The 22,898-nt window shown below is 39.4% G+C and overlaps 1 long non-coding RNA gene across 1 annotated transcript in view; it reads left to right on the top strand.

Annotated features, from left to right (window-relative positions):
- Positions 1 to 20,603, top strand: part of LOC116662116 — a 28,441-nt gene extending 7,838 nt beyond the window's left edge. The window contains exon 4 of the long non-coding RNA XR_004318097.1: positions 20,330 to 20,603. This is a non-coding gene — a long non-coding RNA (uncharacterized LOC116662116). The remainder of the gene's footprint in view (positions 1 to 20,329) is intronic.
- The last annotated feature ends 2,295 nt before the right edge of the window (positions 20,604 to 22,898 follow it).

Here is a 22,898-nt window from a genome sequence, read left to right as displayed (position 1 = left end):
GAGACAGTCCCAGTTTCCTTTGGCGTTGATGAAGTACCATTGGTGCTGTGGGCTGTCTTCTGCTGTATATACCCTCGGGCCCTGGGGACCTCCTCGTTACGGAGCACCCTTGAGAATTTGCCATGGATTTGTCTCTAGCATCTGATTTAAGAGGCATTTTTGGAAGAGGAGAATGTCACGAAGTGAAAACAGATCTAATTGATCGGGGCTGTGCATCTGTGTTCTCCGTTACCACGTGAGAAATTTGAAGCTGTCCTCCTACTGAGAAATAGCAGTAGTTTACCCAGTCTTCGTGTTTGTGTGCTTTTCCAGCTGTTACAAACTCTTCAGAATGGACACATGAATCTAAATGTTTCTGATCTACTACCTATTGAAGAATCCTATAGAAGGAAGAGAGCACATTAGGAAGAAGCATCCTTACTCTATACAAGGAGGAGCCTAGCTGCAATATACATGAAGTGTACACTAGTAAATAGTCTTAGTAAAGCATGAGCGAGGCCAGTTTTCCAGAGATAATATAGTAACCATGGGTAGGTATGAGTTTGTCCAGAACTTGGTTTTAGTACACATCTGTATGTTTCAGGAGAGCTGGTTGAAGGAGTTTAAGAAAACAGATAAAAATTTTACATCATTCGAGCTTATTTCTACTAATCCTAGAGATACAGATGAACTGATAGGCAGCCAAAAAGCCTAAAAGAATAGAAGGCACTTAAAGGGCCTTAAGACCCCTAAAGACCCCTTATGACGTCTCTCACGTGTTTTCCTCCTGCTCTGCACCACTCCTAGATCGGCCATTGACACAGTTTAGAGGCATGAAAAATCCACAACTCAAGTAAGCCTCTGTCTACATAACAGATGTGCTACTATTTATGGGCGAAAATAGAACTTTCACTTGTGATAAAAATATCTTCTTGGAGCTTTTTCTTATGAGATGTTTTTCCTTTTGTTTTTTAGAGAACAAAAGATGTAGTTCTTATCTCACTTACTGTACCCTATTTATCGATCAGTTTCTTATTAAATCTCTGGATTGCATGTGCAGTTTATTTAACATGACAACATAAATTCAAGTGGCCACAGTGAAATGTTTTCAGAAGGCCACGACAATTTTGAGTTAGAAAATCAATATTTTTTTCTCTGTTAAAAATTTATCAAATCAAGGAATTTTAGCAGCTTGCAATAGGGTGCTGATTGAGATAGCATTTATAGGTTAACTTGTGCTTTGTTTTTCTAAAAGAGCTAGTTTGATATTATAGACAACATTGTAAAACATTTTATGTATTATATTCCCAACATGTTGCGTAATGTGTATATTTACTAATGTATAAATACATCTATACTATGTGGAGAGAGAAACATTGCTGCTCTGGTTCCCAGCAGGCTTCTAAATAGCCATGGGGCTGGACTCATCATTCTTACTGCTCTGGGCTTCAGTTATGTCATCTCTAACATAAGGGTTGGACTATTTATCTTTAAAGTCCCATCTTATTCTGACAACCCATCAGTCTTAAAGCTGTGGTTGTGTTTTTTTCCCCCTAATTTTATTAGCCTCTAAAAACTATTATTGCAATTAAAATTGTTTGATTGTATAAAATGTAGAATTACATGATTATAAGTAAGGTTAATGAAAGGCGATCAGTGGCTAGGTGGAAACCAGGATGCACTGATCCATCATAGTATATTCTGATTTATGTCATTGTAGAATTTTATCGTATTGGGTCAAGAGCAGAGTGACTATAATCTTAATAAAGAGTGTAAACTTAATGTTGAGTGGAGTGCCTACCCCTACACTGACCTCTTTATTCTCATCTTTTCAAGAATAGGAAGGCTAAGTTTGTACTAGACTAAGTTTGGGGGCTGCTATGTGACTTCCTCAGTGCTTGCCAAGTTTTTGTACTAAGCATGTGACATTGACTAATCCAGGTATGGTGTTCCTTATATTCATCCTGTTTTGGTCTGCCGACCTTGAATTTGAAGGTTGATGTCTTTCATCAGTATTGGAAAATTCTCAGCCATTGGCTCTTCAGATATTGCTTTTGTCCTCTTCTGTCCTCACTTCCCTCTGGCTCTCCAATCACATAATCATATTTCTTAGGATCTGTTCTTTTTTGTTTTTCTTTTCTATTTGAGTTTTAATGTGGATATTTTCCCTTAACCTTTCTTTTGGAATTATTTATTGATTTGTTTATTTTGATTGAAGTATAGTTAGCTTACACTGTTGTGTCAGTTTCTGGTGTACAGCATCATGTTTCAGTCATACATATACATACATATATTCCTTTTCATATTCTTTTTCATTAAAGCTTACTATGAGATATTGAATATAGTTCCCTGAGCTATACAGTAGAAACTTGTTGTTTATTCCATCAACCTTTATCTTTAAGTTTATGAATCCTGTCTTTTGCTGTCTCTAGTCTGGTATTGAACCCATCCGGTGAGTTAATATCAGACACTGTGTTTTTCTTAATTTCAGATACTTAATTTTTCTAGGCTGCCCATTTGATTTTTTTATATCGATTCTAATTCTCTTTTGAAATTCTCCATCTTTTCATCCATTTCCTTCCTTTTTAACCAGATAATCATTTAGTTTAAAGGTCTTGTATACTGAATCCAATAATCTGAATCTTCTGTGAGCCTGCATCTGTTGTATTTTTTTTCCTTTTGAATATTGGTTACATTTACTTGCAGCTTTTCTCATGTCTTAAGAATTTTTTAATTTTGTGCCAGACACAGTGGGTGAAAGGATCTTACTAGTTCTAGGTTACATCTTCCTCCAGAGACGATTTCCTTATTTTCCTCTGTTAGATAAATAACAGTGAGGTGCTGATCACCTTCACTCCATCAGAAATTGAATGTACAGGTTGCAAGTGTCTTTCTTTTTTTTTTCCTCCTGGACTTTTGATTGAAACCTTAGAGGATCTTTGTCTTCTTAGTGCTGAAAGACCGTGGGAGATTAAATTTTCCCCTTTGGCAGTCTTGGGCTTAGTCTCCTGTCCCCTTAATTTCAAATTCTTATGATTGTCTCAAGGAGAAAGCTGGTTATGTATTTGAGGCCACACTCCTACGTTGATAAAAACTTCATCTCCGATGCCCTGTGAAACTGGAGACTTCACTCTGGCTTTTTAGAAACCTTCAGCCTTAATAGCTCAGCTTCCCTCTCCCAGCTCCAGAACGGAACGAATGGCAGTATTTTCCATCTGTCACACTGGCTTTCGCATGTTCATCCAAAAGCTTTGCTGGTTTCTTTGCCTCAGTAGAAATCCTTTCTCCTGGTTAAGTCTCATCCATATGAGCCCAAAGTTCCCACAGGAAGATCAGTGATTATCTGCTCACCTCAGAAGGGCTCCCTTCATTTATTATTCTTTTTTAAAATATTTTTGTATTTTTAAAAAAAAATTTTATTGAAGTGTGGTTGATTTACAATGTTAGTTTCAAGTGTACAATTATATATATACACACACAAACATATATATACATATATTCTCAGATTCTTTTCCATTATCGATTACTACAAGAAATTGAATATAGCTCCCTGTGCTATACAGTAGGTCCTTGTTGTTTATCTGCTTTATATATAGTAATGTTTATCTGTTAATCCCAAGTGCCTAATTGATCCCTCTCCTCTTTCCCCTTTGGTAACCATAGTTTATTTTCTGTGTCTGTCTATTTCTGGTTTGTAAATAACATTTTTATCTTTTTTGGAGTCCTTTATGGTCTAATGGAAGACTCATCCTTTTTTTTTTCTCCCTGCATGAAACATATAAAATGGGGTCTGCAATTTCAGAATGCATCATTTTCACGTCCTCATCTATTCTGCTCATGAGGTCTTCTGTTTAAACGTGAAACATTTTTCAGCTTCGTGATAAAAGTAATTTTGGTAGCAAGCACCTGCTGACTCATTCCAATCCTTCCAAAGGAGGCAAATGGGAATATATTAAACAATATGGTCCCCTTCAAAATAATTCCATTGCATTTGTTCAGTTTTTTCAGCTTTAATTTGTCTAGAAACCTTTTTGTAGGTAGAAGATGGTAATGGAGGTAGTTTCAGTTGATTTCAAGCTCTCTCAGATGGATTCCTTCTTGGATACATTTTCTTCTATTTTGTGTTAAAATGAGGCACGACTGTCATTACAGACCCTCCCGTTCGTGAGACGAATTTGCTGCAAAGAATTCTAGTACCATGAATAGGCAGCATCCATATGGTTTGCACATGTTAAAGGAGAAAAAGAGCCCCTCAAATGATTGAAATTGGAACCATTTCATTGTTAGGGAGCAGTTGTGTTGCTGACTTTTCTCTGAAGCTGTGTGAGACATGGCTGGTGCTGAGAGCCCTGGGGCTAGTGGGAGCCCTGAGATCTAGTGTGAGCTCTGCCTGCCACAAGTCATTTGTCCCAAGAGACGCCTGTGTTCTCATCCTGAGGATGAGGATCTTGCCCTTTGGCTTCCAGTCGTTCCCCACTTGGAAATTAAGATTGTACTTGCATTTCAGTAAACTATATTGCAGGATCAATGAAAAGAATACGGCTATGCCAATTTCTTTTGACTCATGGATTTTCTGTTTGCGACACCAAAAGCTATGTGTCTCTCTCTAAGAAACAATAAAAAAAAATAGTACCTTTGAGTTGTGAGTGCCTAGATTCAAATCCCAGGTTTATCGTTCATCTGCTTGGGGGCCTCGGGCACATCTTCAATGTCTATAAGCCTCAGTTTTCTCAACCGGAAAATGGGTAGAATAGGAGAGCAGCCTTACCTATTTCTCAGGGCTGTTGTGATGATTGACTAAAACTTCACTTCATGTGTGAAGGCTCTTTATAAACACTAAGGAGCTGTAAAAACGTCCATTATCATTAGGACTGGAATGACACCTTGTCAGCAGTAACCATCTGTTTGTTGTGGCTGTCACTGTCAGAAGTGAGATGGGAAAACAGCCCAAGGGTATTTAAATTATATCCACCTTGACTTTTGTTCCCCTTTCACTTTTTGTGGGGGGTGGGGGGTGGGAGGGAAGGGGTCTAGGTAAGCTGACACTGTATTCAAGGTGTAAGCTCTCTCTTTGAAGCCCTTGAAATGCAGAGCTGGTTGGGACGGTAGGATTATTTTCGCAAATCCTCCTCCTTTAAAGATGCAATTTAGAGACTTTAACTGACTTAAGGGAACAGAGCTGCTTCTAGGTAAAGCCCACAACTCGGACCAGTAAGTGTTTGCTCTCTGTTTAAACCTCGAGTTGGACAATTACTTCTACAATGTTGGTCAAGGAGCGAAATAAAGAGATTTCTTTTGCTTTCAAACACTGGGATTTTCCACTTCCTTTCTCCCTAACCTCCTGACATCGCTCACTTGTCTCCTGCCTCACAGCCCCCACTCCCATCCTGGTGGGTGGTGCCTCCCCCTACTTCAGAAGAGAGAGTTCTCCACCTCTCACCCAAAGCTGCTACCCCCCCCCCCCCCCCCCCCCCCCCCCGCCAACAACAACATGTGCTTTTGATTCTGACCCCGTTTGCCTCCTCCGGGATTTATTCCAGCCCTTATCCTATCTGTGTCTTATCTTTCTTTCCCTTTCTGCTGGTTCTCTTTAGCCTGTGGAGGTACCCAAGCTTGTCATAGAATTTCTTGTTTTGTTTTTACTTTGTCCCACACACTACTTCTTTTCAGTACTTGGCTACTTGAAAGAGAAATGGGTAAGCCGTTTACTTTCATTCCTTTTCTTTTCCTTTTCTTTTCCTTTTTTCATTTTCTTTATTGTGGTAGAATACACAGGACGTAAAACTTGCTAGCTTGTACCATGTTTACGTTATACACGTCAGTGGTACTAAATACATCCATAGTGTCGCGCAACCATCACCAGCATCCGTCTCCAGGATGCTCTTCGTTTTGCAAAACTGAAACGCTACCACCATTAAACGGTAACTCCCCAGGGCCCTCTCCCCCAAGCCCCTGGCAACCGCCGTGCCCCTTACTGTCTATGTAATTTTTCCATGTATTCCTTACGCAAGGGTATGCAAGCACAGTGATGGGGGGGCTTGGTGGTAGCCCAGAAAAGTTCCCCGCCCTCCCTGTTGTCCTCTGTCTCCCTCTTGCTCCTCGTTTTCTTTCCTTTTTCTCACTCTCTGCCTCTCTCTTGCCCCCTGCTCCGCCCATTCCCCCAATGGTTGCAATCTGTTTGTTGGCCTCTCATGGGGACAACTTGCTCCCCAGCTCCTGGGCACTTCTTCCTCCTTTTGGCCTCTTTGATCCCTCCTCGGGATCTAGGCTGGCTTTCTTCCCCTCGTCTGATTTTTTTTTTTTTTTTTTTTTTTGATGATGTCCTTCTGCAGGGCAATTCAGCAGCAACCCGGAGCCCCTCGCCCACTCTCCCTCCATCTCTGGTCTTCCAGCCGACATGGAGGGGGGCTGTTTCCTCGCACCCTTGACACACCCAGCTGAGCCATGCCTCCAGCCCCTTGCTTGTCTTCTTCATCCGCATTCTGCCCTAGTGCCTTCCTCAGGGAAGTCTTTACCAGCATCCTCAGCTGCAGCTCCACAGAACTTCGGCAGTCTCTCTAGCAGCCCCGATTTCAGTGCCAGTGGGATTTCCAGTTTTGTCCCCTGCCCCCTCCGTGTTCAGAGAGTGCTTCCTGGGCAGGAACGCATTCGTTCATTCAAGTACACTTGCTATGTAGATAAGTGCTTTTCTGATTTAAGGGGCTGAATGTTGCTCAACCACAGGGAACATCAAGGTATAAAATCAGAAAAGAGAGGTGCACATTGTGCTGTGTTGTGGGAATCTGTGACATCAGCTAGTCAGTAAATCTTGAGTTATTTTACACCAAGTACCACAATGTACTAGGTTAGGTCGCATAATGGCCTTCCAAAGATGTCTGTGTCCTAATCTCTGAACCCTGTGAACATGTGAAATGGCAAAGGGGGAATTAAGGTTGCAGTTGGAATTTAAGAGTGCTCAGCTGACTTGAAAATAGAGAGATTATCCTGGATTATCTGGGTGGGCCCTCTGTAATCACAAGGGTCCTTAAAAGTGGTATGTGCTGTAGGATCTCCTTAGAGCTAAAGTTCATGGACTGCTGCGGGCCTCAGATTGTCTTGAATATTATTTTTGGTTAATGCTTCACTGATAAATTCTTTTCTATAACAGATATAATCATATCGGTTTTCTGTGATCTTTCTTAGCTGTAGTGAAAGAGAGGTCCTTCTGAGTCATGCGCTTTCTGCCTATCACCACATTGAATGTGCTAAATAATCCAAGAAATAGATATTAAGTCCTTTTTAGATGAGGAAACAGGCGCAGAGCGGTTAACTTACACAAGGTCACACTGCTAGTAACTGGTGACCCCGAGGGTTCACTGCACATAAAGAGAGAAATTCTGAGATGTGACAGCTTCCCTTTTTTGCAACGCATGCTTGTGATTTATACTAATTTTTAAGAAGCCTTGCCTTCAAATTTGAAAGTTGAGGATGAATTGGAATTTTATCAAAGCCGTATGACACTGTAACAGACGTAGACAACAGAGGACAAAAATTGACTGAAAGTTCACCAAAATCTTGATTATATTTTGATATATTTCCTTGGAGTCCTTTTGTTCCCATGCATATGAATGTCGTCCTTTCCCACAGCTATAATCATAGTCACATTGTACTTTTTGCATTTTACATTATGTATTTTTTCCTCTCATGTGTTTTTATTATCTTTAATAGGCGTAGATTGTTTCCAATTTTTGATTACAAGTAATACTGAAAGAACAGTTACTATCTGGGACATGCTGTTCTCTTGGCTGAGAGCAGGAACACAATCCAAACCATGCAACACAGTTAAAACCTCTGCTTGCAGGTGGTTGGTGACATATCTGCTCACATTTCAAAGTGTGATCAAAGTGTGTCCTGGGGCCAAACCCAGAGTCCGCCAGGTGGGCACACACACTTCTCCCCCATGACGGCCCATGACGGCCCATGACGGCCCACAGGTTGAGCAGCCCGATTTTAGAGAGGGAGAAGTAATTGGGAGTCATGATCCCATTTACTACTGGGAAGGGAAAAGAGAGGATTAAAACACAAAAATAGAAATAAATAAAAGCAGTAAATATAGACAGACTGGTGGGTTTTGAATCCAGATTCTGACCTCAAGCAGAGGCTCTGTCTGCAGGTGCTTCCTCTGAAGTGGAAAGATTTTAAAAAGTGATGTGTTGAAAGCATCACTTTGCCTGACATGGAATAAACTGCTAGTCAATGTTAGTTTCCTTTAAAGATGTAATTTTTTAAAAAAGTAAAGTATAGTCAGTTACAATGTGTCAATTTCTGGTATACAACATAAAGTTTCAGTCATACATATACATACATATATTCGTTTTCATATTCTTTTTCATTATAGGTTACTACAAGATAGTGAATATAGTTCCCTGGGCTATACAGCAGGACCTTGTTGTTTATCTATTTTATGTATAGTAGTTAGTACCATGTTACTGAATGAGCCATTTCAGTGCCCCTGTTTGGATGGAACTCGACTTTCTTGAGTTTTAACTCAAATATACACAGCCATTGTGGATTTTCTAGTCTTTAAAGAAAAGATCCGCCTCATTTGTGCATTAGTCTCCTTAAATTCCTTTAAAAAGTGCATAATTACTTTTGGTGGGAGCTAATTTTAAATTCCTGGTCCCTAGGAATCCCCAAGGGGTGAATATCAACATTTCCCCAATGATTATGTATTCTTTGTTACTTAAAGGGTGGTCCACGGGCCATCGGCCTCCCCAGCAACTGGGGGGCTTGTTAGAAATGCAGGACTTTGGGCTCCTCCCTTAGACTTATTGAATCAGAGTGTGCATTTCAGCAACATCCCCAGGGGATTCCTTTGTGTATTAGAAGCTGAATAGCACTGAGGTAGATGGTCCTTAGAAATGCTGTTTTAAAAGAAGTTTTCTTTTTGAATTATTTGCCTTTCAATTTGACCCCGATGAATACATCAATAATAATAATAATTAGGTAAAATTTAAAAAATTTATTGTATACCTCTTTATTTAAAATAGGCATAATTAGAACAGTAATTATTTAGAATCATTGTTTTTTTCCTTTTTAACTTCTAAGAAAAGCGATGTTATTTTATCTGGAAGTCTTGGATCTTGCTTACAAGCTATTGGGCCATGACATTTTGTTTGGCTTATTTGAATCTCGGAAGTCTCAGGTTTTTATGAGATGAAACTCAAGCAGTGTTACAAGTGATCTAACATGTAACATCTTGAGTCTTTGGAACAAAGTGATGATTCTTGAACTAAAGAATCTTTTGTGCTGCTTGTTCCTGTTCTTTGATGGTCATCTTGTCCTTGAGTTTCCTTACGTGTGGATTATGTGTAGATATCAGCGGATCTAACTCACTGGAGGGAGGCGCTGAATGCAGTGGGGTTTAAAAATCCTTTACAAACTCAGATGCCCAACCTATGTGAAGTGTTTGCCTGGCTTTAGGGCAAATGTGCACCTGTGTTTGTCGATATAAATTTTATTGGAACTCAACCATGCCGTTTTACTTAATGGTCTGTGGCTGATTTCAACAACACAATGGCGGCAGAGGGACAGAGACTACATATGACCATTTATGGAAAAGATTTGTCAACCTCTGGTATCAATAATGAAAGATAGCTATTTGGATGTGTGTGAAATTCTTGAGCAAAGGTGTTGGAAGAGTCTTGATTCTTTAGATAAAAAAGGAGTCAATCTAACACTGATTAGGTTTTTATTTCTTTTCTTCCAAATTATCTGTTTGTGTTAGGGCTGACCATAGGTTAAATTAACTTTGCCACTTTTTGGACTTAACTTTAAGTCTTTCAACCACTCCTTTTCAGAGGACTGAAGACGGTGCTCTGACGCTGACTTTCCTACACAGTGCACTAGTTCATCAATGAACTGTGTATGTTTTTATATTTTTTGTGGATGTATGCTAGCTCTCTCCTGCAGCCCAGTGACTGTTTCCCTTCCAAACCTGCCAATCTCAGGCTCTTCCTTCCCTGGGGTGCCGCCTTGTGGTGGGCCGTGGGCCCTTCACTGACAAACTCCTGCACAACTTAGTCATCAAGGAAAGTGAATCAGCCACGGGGTGACTCATTGCAAACCCCGTTCCGGGGTAAGAAACCCCATTGTGTACCTAAGAGATCATGAATCATTAGACTGGGACGACCTGCTGGTGGATACAATTTGGAAAAAGTCCCCTATTATGATTCGAAACCCTTTTCCTCCTACTATAAATGGGCATAGAGTAAACATTAAAAAAATAAAAAGACATTTCTCATTAGGACTTTTGGGGATTTAATCTTAATTTACATTTTAGTTCAATTTCCTTAACGCTTTGTTCTATGTGGTTGTAGGTATATTTTTAAAAATACTATACATACTATATATACGTAAATACTTTTAAATAGTTAGATAATATTAAAAATAATATGCAAAGAACTGCATTATTCATTATCTGACTTTCCACTTAGTTCTAGATGAAATATGTTGACCATGCCACATCAGTCCACCAACATTCCATTGATTCAAATCACTACCGTAGTAACTGCCAAGTTCTTACGTTAAAGACTAGAATATTCTCAAAATTGGAAGAAAGATGATATCATTTATTTACAGTAATTTTTAAGTGATAAAATGCCTGTGTCTTAAAGAATCAATTGCTTAGATATGCTGCAATTAAGTCTTTAGCTCCAAAATACAGGAATTATGAGCAAAATTATGAACCAGATTATTCTTCCGTAGCTCTCACCAATCGAGTTGGATGAAGATGAGGAGAGATATGTTACTCATAAGAATTGACAGATCTGGGATACATTCAGCACAAATAGCACTTTAGAGATGTCTAAAACTATGGCGTTCAGCTAAATGTCCCCATAGTTTAAAGATATATTTGTTCCTGAATGTTGCCAAGGACCCGAGCGCTGTGAGCAGCTTGCAGTAGAGATCTGTGTGGTTGCTATGTGCAAAAGCCCTAGAATAAGCAAGCGGGAAATGATATCAGGGTGGGTAAATATTACTATGGTAACAACTAATTTTCTAGAGGAGAAATTTGGCAAAATAAAGCAGGAATCCCTAGGACTTGGGTAGAAATATATTTTGTACAAAATGGAGACTACCTCAAAAGAAAAGTCATGCTTTTGATTCCACTTTTTCTTAAGAACACTTTTATGACATGGAATCATTTACAATGTGACATTTTGAGTGGCTTGCTAATGCCCTGTTGGGTTTGGATAAAATCACAAGAGAAGGTGCAGAGCCCTGAGAGAAATCAGCGTCATTCCATTTTTCCATTTATTTTTCTTAGCATGACAGTACCAAAATATGCTCTTCACATGAAATACGTTGTTCTAGAGGAGGTAATTTTATTTTTTCTAATTCTGTTATCTCAGCTTACTCTTTTTTTTAATAATTAAAATTATTATTTTTATATTGAGTTATAGTCAGTTTACAGTGTTGTGTCAATTTCTGGTGCACAGCACATCAGCTGACTCTCTTGATCATGAAATTCTTTAAATACAGCCTGGATCTCTCGCTCTTACTTTTTTTTAGAGGAGGCACTAGGGATTGAACCCAGGACCTCGTGCATGCTAAGCACGTGCTCTACCACTGAGCTGTGTATATACCCTCCCCCAGTCTGGATCTCTTGAGTTGCTTCTCACTTGACTTTTCTTTCATATTTCAGTAGGATAGAAAAAATGCCCACATAATTATTAAAGCCATTTTTTGATCACTAAGTACTGACAGTTTCTTCATCTTTTCTTCTGTTGTGGTGGTCTCATCCCCTAGCTACACCTGGAGTCTTAAGCTTGTACAAAATATAGATGCCTGTGCTTGGTCTCAAATTTCTGATTGCGTTGATTTGAGATTGGGCATGTCCTTGTGTGTGTGTGTGTGTGTGTGTGTGTGTGTGTGTGTGTGTGTGTGTGTTAAACTACTCATGAGATTGTAATGTGCAGTCAGGCTTGAGAATTCCTGTTCTAGACCCTTAGCAAATCCTTAACAGTTAACCACCATCATACTGATGATCTGTAAAATGCTGTAAAAGATGTTAAATTGCGGTGGATGCAGCTGGTTATAACTAGAGTGTCTGGTGGTCTCAGAGCTCTCTGCAGCTCTGAGTTTCTGGGGTTCTAATCCCTGTACCGTGGGAGATGTCTCGTTAATGGCTGCGTTAGCCAACTCATTTGAGACACTTAGCAAGGAAACACCTTTGTGAGGAAGGAGACCTAATATGGTGGGGTGAGAAATCAGAGTTAAGTGGTAGCTTCACTCAGCAGAATGATGGTCCCACCATTCTGCGCTGAAGACGTTCCATGAAACGATCCCATGAGATTGGTTTTATTCCATTTGGACAACTCGGGACACGGAGGCTGAAAGAGGATACCTGAATAGGAGGTGCCAGGGCCAGGATTTGCAAGCAGATCTGTTGGTCTCTTAGATAATATTCTTTTTGCATCTTATCACACTGATTCTCACATGTTGCTTGAATCTCCCATGGCCTTAGTTGCTTGGGCTGTGAATGTAGAAATAAGGACAAGAAAGCTCACGGGCAACTCATGCTGCCACAGTGAATACCTATGTGTTTGAACATCTTTGGACCAATGTGAATGCTCATTGATGGGCGACATAGAGATCCTTAGTGTCTTCAGCCTGTGAAGGCTCTTTATTACTTTTATGGAAAAGTTATACTGTGATCATCTACTATATACACGTAAAAGGGGTTCTCACAATTCTTTCCGGAAAAGAACTATTGGCGTAGCCTCCTGAAGTCTTATTTATTGAATGTGTTAAATGTAATTTATTGAGAGTTCTGTTAAACTTGTCATCTAATAATGATTTCAAGTGAAGTAGTTCCTGGTGGTCAATTTTTATTAACCGAATGACTGGTAATGTCTTTGCTCAGAACTTCATATGTCAGTTTAAGACTGTAAACTTATTAATAAAAACGGGAAGATACCCCCTCCTTCCAGTTATAGCAAAGATAATTACAAAAGCAATTTCCATTTACTGACCTTCTATTATGTGACAAGACACTGTAGATATATTCTCTCTAATCGGGAGTTAAGTGGAATTCTTATTTTGCAGTAGAGAGGACTGGACTTAGCTAAAAAAGACTTTCCCCATACTGCAGTGCTAGTGAGCGGTAGAGCTAAGACTGAAACCCAAGTCTTCTGACTCTAGAAGATCTTGCTAGGGAGACTGTTCCTCTGTTTACTCTGTTTAAAAAAAAAATAATGACATTTCACTAAATTTCTTCAGTGATTGTTCCCAATTGGGATTCTGCTTCCACCCTCCCACCCCCTGTCTTGTAGCTGCTTCCATGGGGATTTTTAAAAACCTTTTCTGCATGTATGCACATGTATGAAATGCACTCTACATACAGAAATGTGGTTTTAGGTGCGCAGCTGAAAGAAATATTGTCAGCGAGCTCCCATCTCTCCACCACCAAGGCCAAGAATTGGAATGGTCCCAGGACCTCAGAAGCCTTGTCTTTCCCCTTCCAGTGTCCTTTGCTCCCAGAGGTATCCTGACTCTATGCAAACCTTATTTTGCTTTTTAATTTTCTACCTAAATATTTATCCCCAGATGATGCAGTTTCGCCGATTTTTGAGCTTTATGTAAATGGATTAATATACTACATACTCTTGCATCTGGCTTTATTTGTTCAACATATTCATTGATGTCGTTTTCTGCATAATGATCTTACACATATTTTGTTAGATTTAGTCCCATGTATTTGTTTGATATTATCAAAATGGCATATTTTTAAACATTTTATTTATAACAATTGCTGATATATACACATAAATTCTATTTTATTTTTTTAACATAAATTTTATTTTTGAGCTTTGATGTTATAGTCATCAATCTTGCTAAAAACCCTTTATAATTGTAATAATAGTGATCCCTTTGGTTTTTCTATGAATATAATCTTCTCATCTGTAAATATTAACTCTTTCTTTTTAATCTTTCTTTTTTCTGCCTTATTGCCATGGCCAAGACCTCTAGTGCACTGTCAAGTAGAAGAGATGACAGTGGATGTCCTGTCTCATTCCCTTTTCTAAAAGGGACTGCTTTTGATGTATCATCATTAAGTATTATGTTTATTGTAGTTTTTTGGTATGTATCTTTGTTTAGAATAGGAATTTTCCGCCTGTTGCTTATGTTTTAGATCATTAATAGATGTCACTTTTTCTACATCTATTGAGATGAGAAGATTTTTCTCCTTTAATGTATTAATATGGTCAATTATATTGACTGATTTAAAAAATTATTTTAAACTGAGTGTGGATTCCATATTTAAATTCAATTTGATCAGGGTATATTATTCTTTTAAAATAATGTGGATTTTGTGTGCCAGGATTTTCTTTCAGATTTTTGCATCTGTGATCATGAGTGAGATTGGTTTATAGTTTTCACTTCTTGTTTAGTTCTAGTTGTGTTTTTATGTTTGGCTCAATCTAGACTCCAAGCTGTGGATAATGCCTTTTGCTCTGTTCTGTGACAAGGTTTGTATCGTTTATCCATAAATCTTTGTGTTAAGTGTTACTGCTTTCTTCAAGTTTTGGTAGAACTTGCTGGTACAGCCATCTGCACATGCAGTTTATTTTTTACCATGAGAAGGTTTTAAATTACAAATTCAGTTTCTTAAAGCACTGTTCAGGTTTTATATTTCTTGTGACCATTTTGATAAATTCTAATTTTTGAGACTTTTTCCAATTTATCCAAAATTTTAAACTTTTTGGAATAAGGTTGATTGAAATATACTCTTTAATTATCTTGATTGTCTGTAGTTATGTCTCTTTCTCTGTTTTATTCATCAGTCTTTATCAAAGGCCTGGCATGTTTATTAATCTTCTCAAACAGCCAACTTACACGTTTGTGGATCATCACTATTTTATGCTTTTTTTCTACTTTATTTTTGCCCTTATTTATATTTCTTCCTTGTGCTTTCTTAGTTTATTTTGCTTTTAATGTCTTGAGATACATACTTAGCTTGGTCATTTTTAGCTGTTCTTATTTTTAACATATATATTTCTTATTCTAAGCAGCTTTGGCTCCATTCCCACAAGTTTAATGTGCAGGATATTTGTTATTCAGTTTAAAATATTTCATGTGGGTATTTGTTTCTTTGACCCATGAGTTACTTAGATATGTTATTTACTTTTTAAACACTTTGGGGTGTTAATTATGCTGGACAAACATCATTTCTATTTCATTTAGTTCCGCTAGTGATAGGGTTTTTTTTTTTTTTCCAGTTTTTGTTATTCGGAAAGTGTCTTTCTCACCTTCATTTTTGATAGATATGTTCACCACTTTTGGGATTCTAGGTTGGAACTATTCTATTCATATTGTTTCTTTTAGCACTTTGGAGATACCACTTCACTGTCTTCTGACTTCAGTGATTTTTTTGGTGAGGGGTAGTCAGCTGTCAGTCTTAATTGTTGCTCCTTTGAATGTAATTTGCTTTTATTTCCCTCTGGCTACTTTAAAAATTTTTTTCTGCATCTTTAGTCTTCTGCATTTTTACTATGATGTGCTAAAACATAGATTTCATTTATCTTTTGGGCGTTTATTAGGATTTCTGGAATCTGAGAATGATACCCTTAGTGAATTTTGGAAAATTCTCAGCCATTGTTTTTGTACATTGTTTCTAGCTCATTTTTTTCATTCCTCCCTATCCGATGAAATACGTGTTAAATATTCTCCAAAAAAAAAAAAATAGTGGCTTAAAGCAGCAACCATTCCATTCTTTCTCATGGTTCTGTGGGTAGACTAGGGCTCAGCTGGGTGATTCTTCTGCTGGTCTTGCTGAGGATCTGTCACGAGGCTACAGTTAGAAGACAGCTGGGACAAACACTGAAGATGCCTTCACTTACATGTCTGGTGCCCTTGATGGGGACATCTGGAAGTTGGTGTCAACGGGGATGACAGGACATCTTAGTCTCAGGATTCTGTCTTCCTCTGGCCTCTCATTGTGGCCTCTCCACGTGGTCTCTGCAGCGGGGCAGCTGGGCTTCTTACATGGTGACTCAGGGCTCCCCAAAGAGGGCTTCTAGGAAAGTGGAAGCTGCCAGGCTCTCTTAAGACACAAACCCAGAACTGGCATAGTTATCATTTTTTTTTTGTTGTTATATAGAATCTTCTTTTAAAATTTTAGTATAGTCAGTTTACAACGTTGTGTCAATTTCTGGTGTACAGCATAATGTTTCAGTCATATGTATATATTCTGTTTCATATTCTTTTCCATTATAGTTTACTACAAGATATTGAACAGAGTTCCCTGCGCTGTACAGTAGGACCTTGTTGTTTATCTATTTTATATATAGTAGTTAGTATCTGCAAATCTCGAACTCCCAATTTACCCCTTCTCGCCCCCTTACCCACTGGTATCCATAAGTTTGTTTTCTATGTCTGTGAGTCTGTTTCTGTTTTGTAAATAAGTTCATTTGTGTCTTTTTTTTTTTATTCCACATATGGATGATATCATATGATATTTTTCTTTCTTTTTCTGGCTTACTAGTTATCACTTTTGCTCTGTTCCTTTAGTTAAAGATAACTGAAGCTTTAGTTAAAGCTAACTTAGATTTAATGTGGGAGGGGATTATACAAGTTCATGAGTACTGGGAAGCATGGTTCATTGTATGTCCCTGTCTTTGAGACTTGCTACCATATTGTTCATCCCTGTCCTTTTGTTCATCCTAGTGCCTCTCTGTAGTTCATTCCGAATACCTTTTTTCCCCAGACTTATCTTTCATTTCACTAATTCTTTCTTCATCCGTTGAGTTTCTAATTTTGCAAAAATTGTATTTCTGGGTCTAGAATGGATATTTTCTTCTTTTTTCAAATCTGTATCATTAAAAAAAAGTTTCCAGTTTCCTACTGAAAGTTTTTGAGTCTGGCTTTTTGTTCTTGAATATGTTTTAAGTGTAGTTTTTTATACTCCAGTTCTGACAATTCTAATATTTGGAGTCTTGGGGTTTCCCCCTCCCCGCTGTGTCTTGTTGAGCTCTGCTGACTTTTTCTTGCTCACGGTTTCTTTTCTTCTTGCATAAGTGATTATCTTTGGTTGTGTCCAGATACTATGTTTGAAAAGTTGGAAGTTTTATGCCTCTAGAGAATGTTTCTTTCTTTTTTTTTTTTTTTTTTTTTTTGGTCAGATGCCTGAAGGTAGCTCTCTGGAATCGTCTTAGTCTAGGTTATCTGAGCCACCCCAACGAATTGAAGCTTGGCTGTAAGTCCACATGAGGGCTGGTTACTTTCTGTTCACTTTATTTTTTCATCCCAAAATGAAGTGACTTACTCTTGGTGGGTCCCACCTTCCGTTTTTTTCTCCCCCAGAGCCATCAGAAGTAACCTTCATCCACTCATGTTCCTAGGGTATCCACAAACATACCCCAGGCAAAAATAGCCCTATACATACTCTTCCATCCACTTCCAGACTTGGTATTCAGTTGTTCCTCACCATCTTGATAGCTCTTTGATACCTTTTAAGATGTTCTCCTTTGCTCAACTTCTTTAGTTATCTTCAGTGGGAGTGTTGGCCCCAATTATTTGATCTCTCATCACTGAAAGTCAAAGTTGCTATAGTTTTTAGGATGGATTTACCTTTCAGTCTTTATTCCTTATGTTTTATATGCATTCTTTATACTCAGAAGTAATACATATATTAATGCTGATCTTGGAGGACCAACTTGTTATAGCCCTAGTTTAATCTCTGTTCTGGTCAGGGTTGGCTTCCTCTGTCCTGCCTCTCTTTAAATTATTTTACAATTGTAGCCCGTTAGAACAGCCTCGTGACTGTGTAAGCCATTGCTTTTCATTATGTGGCTCATGCGCCTCCAAATAATCTGTGGGAAGTTATTTAAAAATGATCTGGTCTAACGACTGCATTTTTCATACAAGCAAATGTAGAACAAGGATGGTTGAATTTAAAGTTGTGACTTAATTAAATATAGTTACACTGGGTATGATTAAGTGTATAAATGCCTATTTGTAAATTTGTCTAGTCTGTTGTATTACAGTATTCTAATTTGTTTGGAAATGGGGGCTCATACCTTAAAGGAAATGACCTGAGTTATGTGTAATAGCACTCAAGGTGACCTTTACTTAGGCAAATTAACTGAGCTTTACTTTTTTTTCCTAGCACCTTTCAGATTCTTAATAAGTTGTCCATTTGGATTTGAAAGAGGAGGTGTGTTTCTTGCCATGAAACTAGCCTTGTCGGGTTGCTGGGAAATACACAAAAGTGAAAGTACATCTCTGTAGTGAGGTGATCATTTGGCAGCCCTACTCATGGAAGATCACTCTTAAATCCTACCAATTGGCCAGCTCCAGAGACCCAAACTCCTGTTCTGACAGCATCTCTTTGTGATGTTCGTTCAGGCTGTGGCTGGAATGTCTTGAGAACAGAGTTAACTTCAGACTAGAATTACCTAAAAGTTCCACAGACCAGTAGGGTTTTTTGTTTTTTTTTTTTTAATTAGGATTTTTATAGATTGCTTCTTACTTACTCTAGTTGTTTAGTTGTTTTCCATTTTAACTTTATTAGAAACGTACTAAATTTGTTACTGTTTTATTTTATTTTATTTTACTTTATTTTATTTTATATTATTGTACTTCCCAGCTCCTTATGGCTTGGTGGGGTCATGCAGTTGGTTGTGGCCCAAAGAGTTATGTTTAGTAACACATGGCATTTCTGGGCTGTAGCACTGAACTGTTAGCAGGAAAAGCTTCAAAATCATTTTCCCCTCAGCCATGGTGAATGGTAATAGTCCAGAAATTGACCACACATCAATTTCTATATCCCCGAGTACGTATAACACCAAGCAGAGCTCCTAGCTGGCCGGTGTGGACATCTAGTGTCCTTGGTGGTTTGAAGTTATTGCTGTAGCATTAGCTAGCCGATCCCAACTGATACAGGCACAAATGTCGATCAGAGGACAGATGTAATGGTGAGGGCGTGTGGAAAGTCTGTTATGATTGTGCTGGTATTTAAGTGAAATTGGAAGCTGAGTGTGAGGTGGGTGAGGAGGCACTGGGGATTTGAAGAGAGAGCAAAGGGGATGAAATAGTCATTTGGGAGAATCTGAGAGTCATTGGACCAGCAAAATTCATCATGATTATCAGAGGTTGGTGACCATGAATAAGGTTTGTGCCGGAGTGGGTGTGTCTTTCCTCCAGCAGTGTAGTGGGCACAGACATGGTGTAGGCAAAAAATTGGATCTAAGGCTGTGTTAGGTCTTGCCAGGCGAGGATGACAAAGGGAGAGAGTGGAATTTCTTGAAATCATGAGCTTTGGAAAATGTGTAGTTTCCTGTGAGTGTAGCCATTTCAGAAAGGAAGGCCGGGTGAATAAAAGTTTGCCCTGCTTTTTTTGCTTCATCGACTTGAGTTACTGTTCTTAGAAATGTGTCTCCTTAAGTCACTTTTCTATTTCAGAGACATGGATGATGTAGTTAGCATTTAGAGTAGTAAGAGAGTAAAGACTGGTTTGCTAGAATGATGCAGGAACGTTGGTTCATGGAGTCACAGTTGCCTGTAATGCCTGAACACTCCGTCTATGCATGAATTATTCATTTTACTGCCTTTGTTATAATGGCCACAGTGTTCAGTCTCTAAGATGGTCTTGTGATACATCCTTCTCTTTGCTAAAAGGCTGCTTATCAGCAGTCTCATTTGATTTAGAAGCCAATTCAGCATACCACGCATGCCATCCAAGAAGAACGTCAGGCTTCTTCCTGCTATGGAAATGTCACGCATGCTGAAAATGACAAAGTTTGTCGCAAGCAGTGCTTTCAAGTGTTTTCTAATCATTCTGCTTGCATCTTCGAAGCAATTTAATTTGAGAGTTTTCATTTTCAATCAGAAAAAAAAATCACTTAAATATTTGTTCTGTTTTTCTTTTTTAATATCAAAATATGGAGTTGGAGATTTAGAATATATCCAAAATATAGTGAAGGCAGTGGGTATTTTTTTTTTAATTGTGGTAAAAAAAAAAACCAAAAAAAAACAACCCTGGCATAAATTTGACCACTTTAACCTTTTTTTAAACATGTTGTACTGTGGTGTTAACTATAGTCACGTTGTTGTGCAACAGATCTTTAGAACTTTTTCATCTTGCAAAACTGAAAGTCTGTACCTATTAAACATCTCTCTTCTCCCTGCCAACCCCACCCCCCAGCCCCAGCCGCCACCATTCTACTTTCTGTTTCTAGCAGTTTGACTACATAGATGGAATCATGCAGTATTTGTCTTTTTGTGACTGGCTCGCCTGGTTTATAGCATCATGTCCTCAAGGTTCAGCCACGTTTGTAGCATATGACAGGATTTCCTTCTTTTATAGGGCTGAATAATATTTCATCGCACGTAGACACCACATCTTCTTCATCCACTTACCTGTGGAAGTCGTGTGTCTTTTTTGTAAAGTGTTCTGATGCAAGCTCTTCTTGGAAGTTAAAGCAACCTAACCACAGAGGACCTCGAGAACTCAAATCCCAGTCACGTGTGGTAAGAATTCGAATTTTTCTTTGTGATATTTAGCGTCAGACTTGGACTTCCATACTCGCCAAACCTGGCATTGCCTCACCTCGAATTCTAGCACAAGTGGTTTGGGTTCCCACTTCCCCCAACACCTCCCTCTTGGTTTCCCCTACTCCTGCCCAGCCCTCTTGGAATTACAGTCCCTCGGACTGTCCCTTAAGGGACAGGGTGCCTGGGAGGCGGGACACTCTGAACTACTGGAGGGCGTCATAAACCATGGCATTTTCTCCTCAAGCTGTCTGTGTTTCACGCCAGTGTCTAGAGGGAAGAGATAAGGGGACCGGGGCAGGGCAGGAAGGGTTGACCTATGAGATCATGAGGGTTAATAATGGGGTTTCACCCCGGACTCTGGGCTTTTCTCATAGATGAGCGGCTCTGTGGATTTTAGCCCCAAGCTCAGAGTCGAAGCAACTCTGGCCCAAGCCGAACCACACAAACAATACCCTCTGTGCTCTGGGTCGAGTCTCAGTGTTGCCGGAGGACCAGAGGACAAAAGTTTTGACTAGGAGGAACCCGTGGTTTGGGAGGCTAAATCACACAGTGTGACTTTCACCACACTTCTTCTTAGCTCCGGTTCTTCCTCTGAGCAAAATGATGAGGCGGATGGGGAGGCTGGGTTTGGATTGTGGCTGGGGTCCTTGTCCTCAGGGATGCTGTCGAGTCGGGAGTTTCCTGTCCTCGGCAAGCACGAGCTGTGAGAATGAGCCTTTTTTTCCTCCCTCCCTGGCCCTGATTTTTGAATAAGGGTGAGGCGCAACAGAGGATGGGAGAGTCCCTTCTTTTTCTTTGCCCTGTGAGTTGCTGGGACCTACGCGTAGAGCGTGTGGTCCTCACTGTGTATCATCAAAAAATGTCCCGGTCCTTCCTGGTCTCGGGACTGGGGTTGTGGGGGAGACTTGCCTTTTTCTCTGCTTCTTCTTGGATTTCCTCCAAGGAAAGCTAGGCAGGGTGCTGCTGGCTGGGTGAGGGGAGAAGCAAAGCTTAGGGAAATGGCCAGCGGCTTCTGGAGAAACCTAAGGTGTCTGGGGAAACGCTTATGTGCCTGGCATGTGGCTACCTGGAGACACCAGACCCTCTGGCACTTCAGGGATGGAGCCTGAGGATGTGGGGCAGGTGGGGCGGTCCTGCGGCAGGGACAGCTGGTTCTGTGTTGCCTCCCAGGGCAGCGTGCCGGGGAGGAGGGGCACACTCCAGCCCTGCCAAGTGGCAGGGGCAGTCAGCTGATTCTCAGGCTTGAGTCAAGTGAGGGCCCTGACAGATCTGGCCCCTGCAGTGAGGGCTCTGCGTTAAGAGCCGGAGGGAAGCCAACGGCTTTCTGCCTTGTGGATGCCAATTGGGCGGTACAAAGAAATAGTTGAAAAGATCTTTAGCAAGTCATTTTGTGGATGTGTATGGCTTCCAAGAGATAAATTTACATCAGTGAATTTTGTCCCCTCACATTTTTAATGAAAATCTCCAAGTCTGTAGCAAAGTTGAAAGAATTTTACAGTGAACACTAGTATTTTAAGATACTTGCTTTATCAAATATCTAACCATCTAGTTGTTCATCGAGTCGTCCATTAACCCATCTTGTTTTCTGATGCATTAAAAAAAAAAAAGACACCCATCAGTGTTTCTGCATTCTAAGTTCAGTATTTCTTTTTCAATGTTTTTTTTTCCTTCTGAGTTCAAATTGACATACAATGAAATGTACAAATCTTGTGTAAAGTGCTGTCTTTTTCTGTCATTTTCACAAAACCAAACTTTTTCTTTTGGACAGAATTGAACTGCTGGCTAGCCACAGAATTTCCATAAATGATTTAAGAAGTGAAGTTTTGCAAGTAGTTGGGAACCATAGCATATGACGAGCATATTGGAAAGATGATGCTCACTGTAACATGAACCCTGGCCCTTCTCTTGCTTCCCTTCCCCTCTCTTCCATCCCCTCCACACACAGGAGAGAGGAAAAAAGGAAAGCAATTAATTGGTGAAGATTTTTTTTTTTTTTTAGGATGCTCCACAGTGAAGGGTGAGCTCAAAAGCAACTTCTAGCTTTTGCCATTTGCATGTTGGCAACCACTTTCTTATACTTTTCCGTTTCTTAAGAAATTCAATGAGAACGTCTAGTCACAATATTTCATAACAAACAAAAAAACTGTTCCTCGATTCAGTATAGCCATTTTATAAAGTCCAAATAGCTAATTCCGTGGCAGTTCATGATGGTGTGTGTCCACGTAGAATTAAATGTCCCTGTGAAGTGGTGGATTATTTTAATATGCGAAGGTGCATTTGTCATGCTCGTTAGGAAAATGGGCGATGCAGATGTTGATTTCTGTTTATTACTGATTCACTGGGGAATCCTTCCTTGTAACGTTTGTTTTAATTGTCCATAC

This window comes from Camelus ferus, chromosome X (assembly GCF_009834535.1).
Source record: "Camelus ferus isolate YT-003-E chromosome X, BCGSAC_Cfer_1.0, whole genome shotgun sequence".
Classification (NCBI taxonomy): domain Eukaryota; kingdom Metazoa; phylum Chordata; class Mammalia; order Artiodactyla; family Camelidae; genus Camelus; species Camelus ferus.
This window is presented reverse-complemented; position numbering and strand designations above follow the sequence as displayed.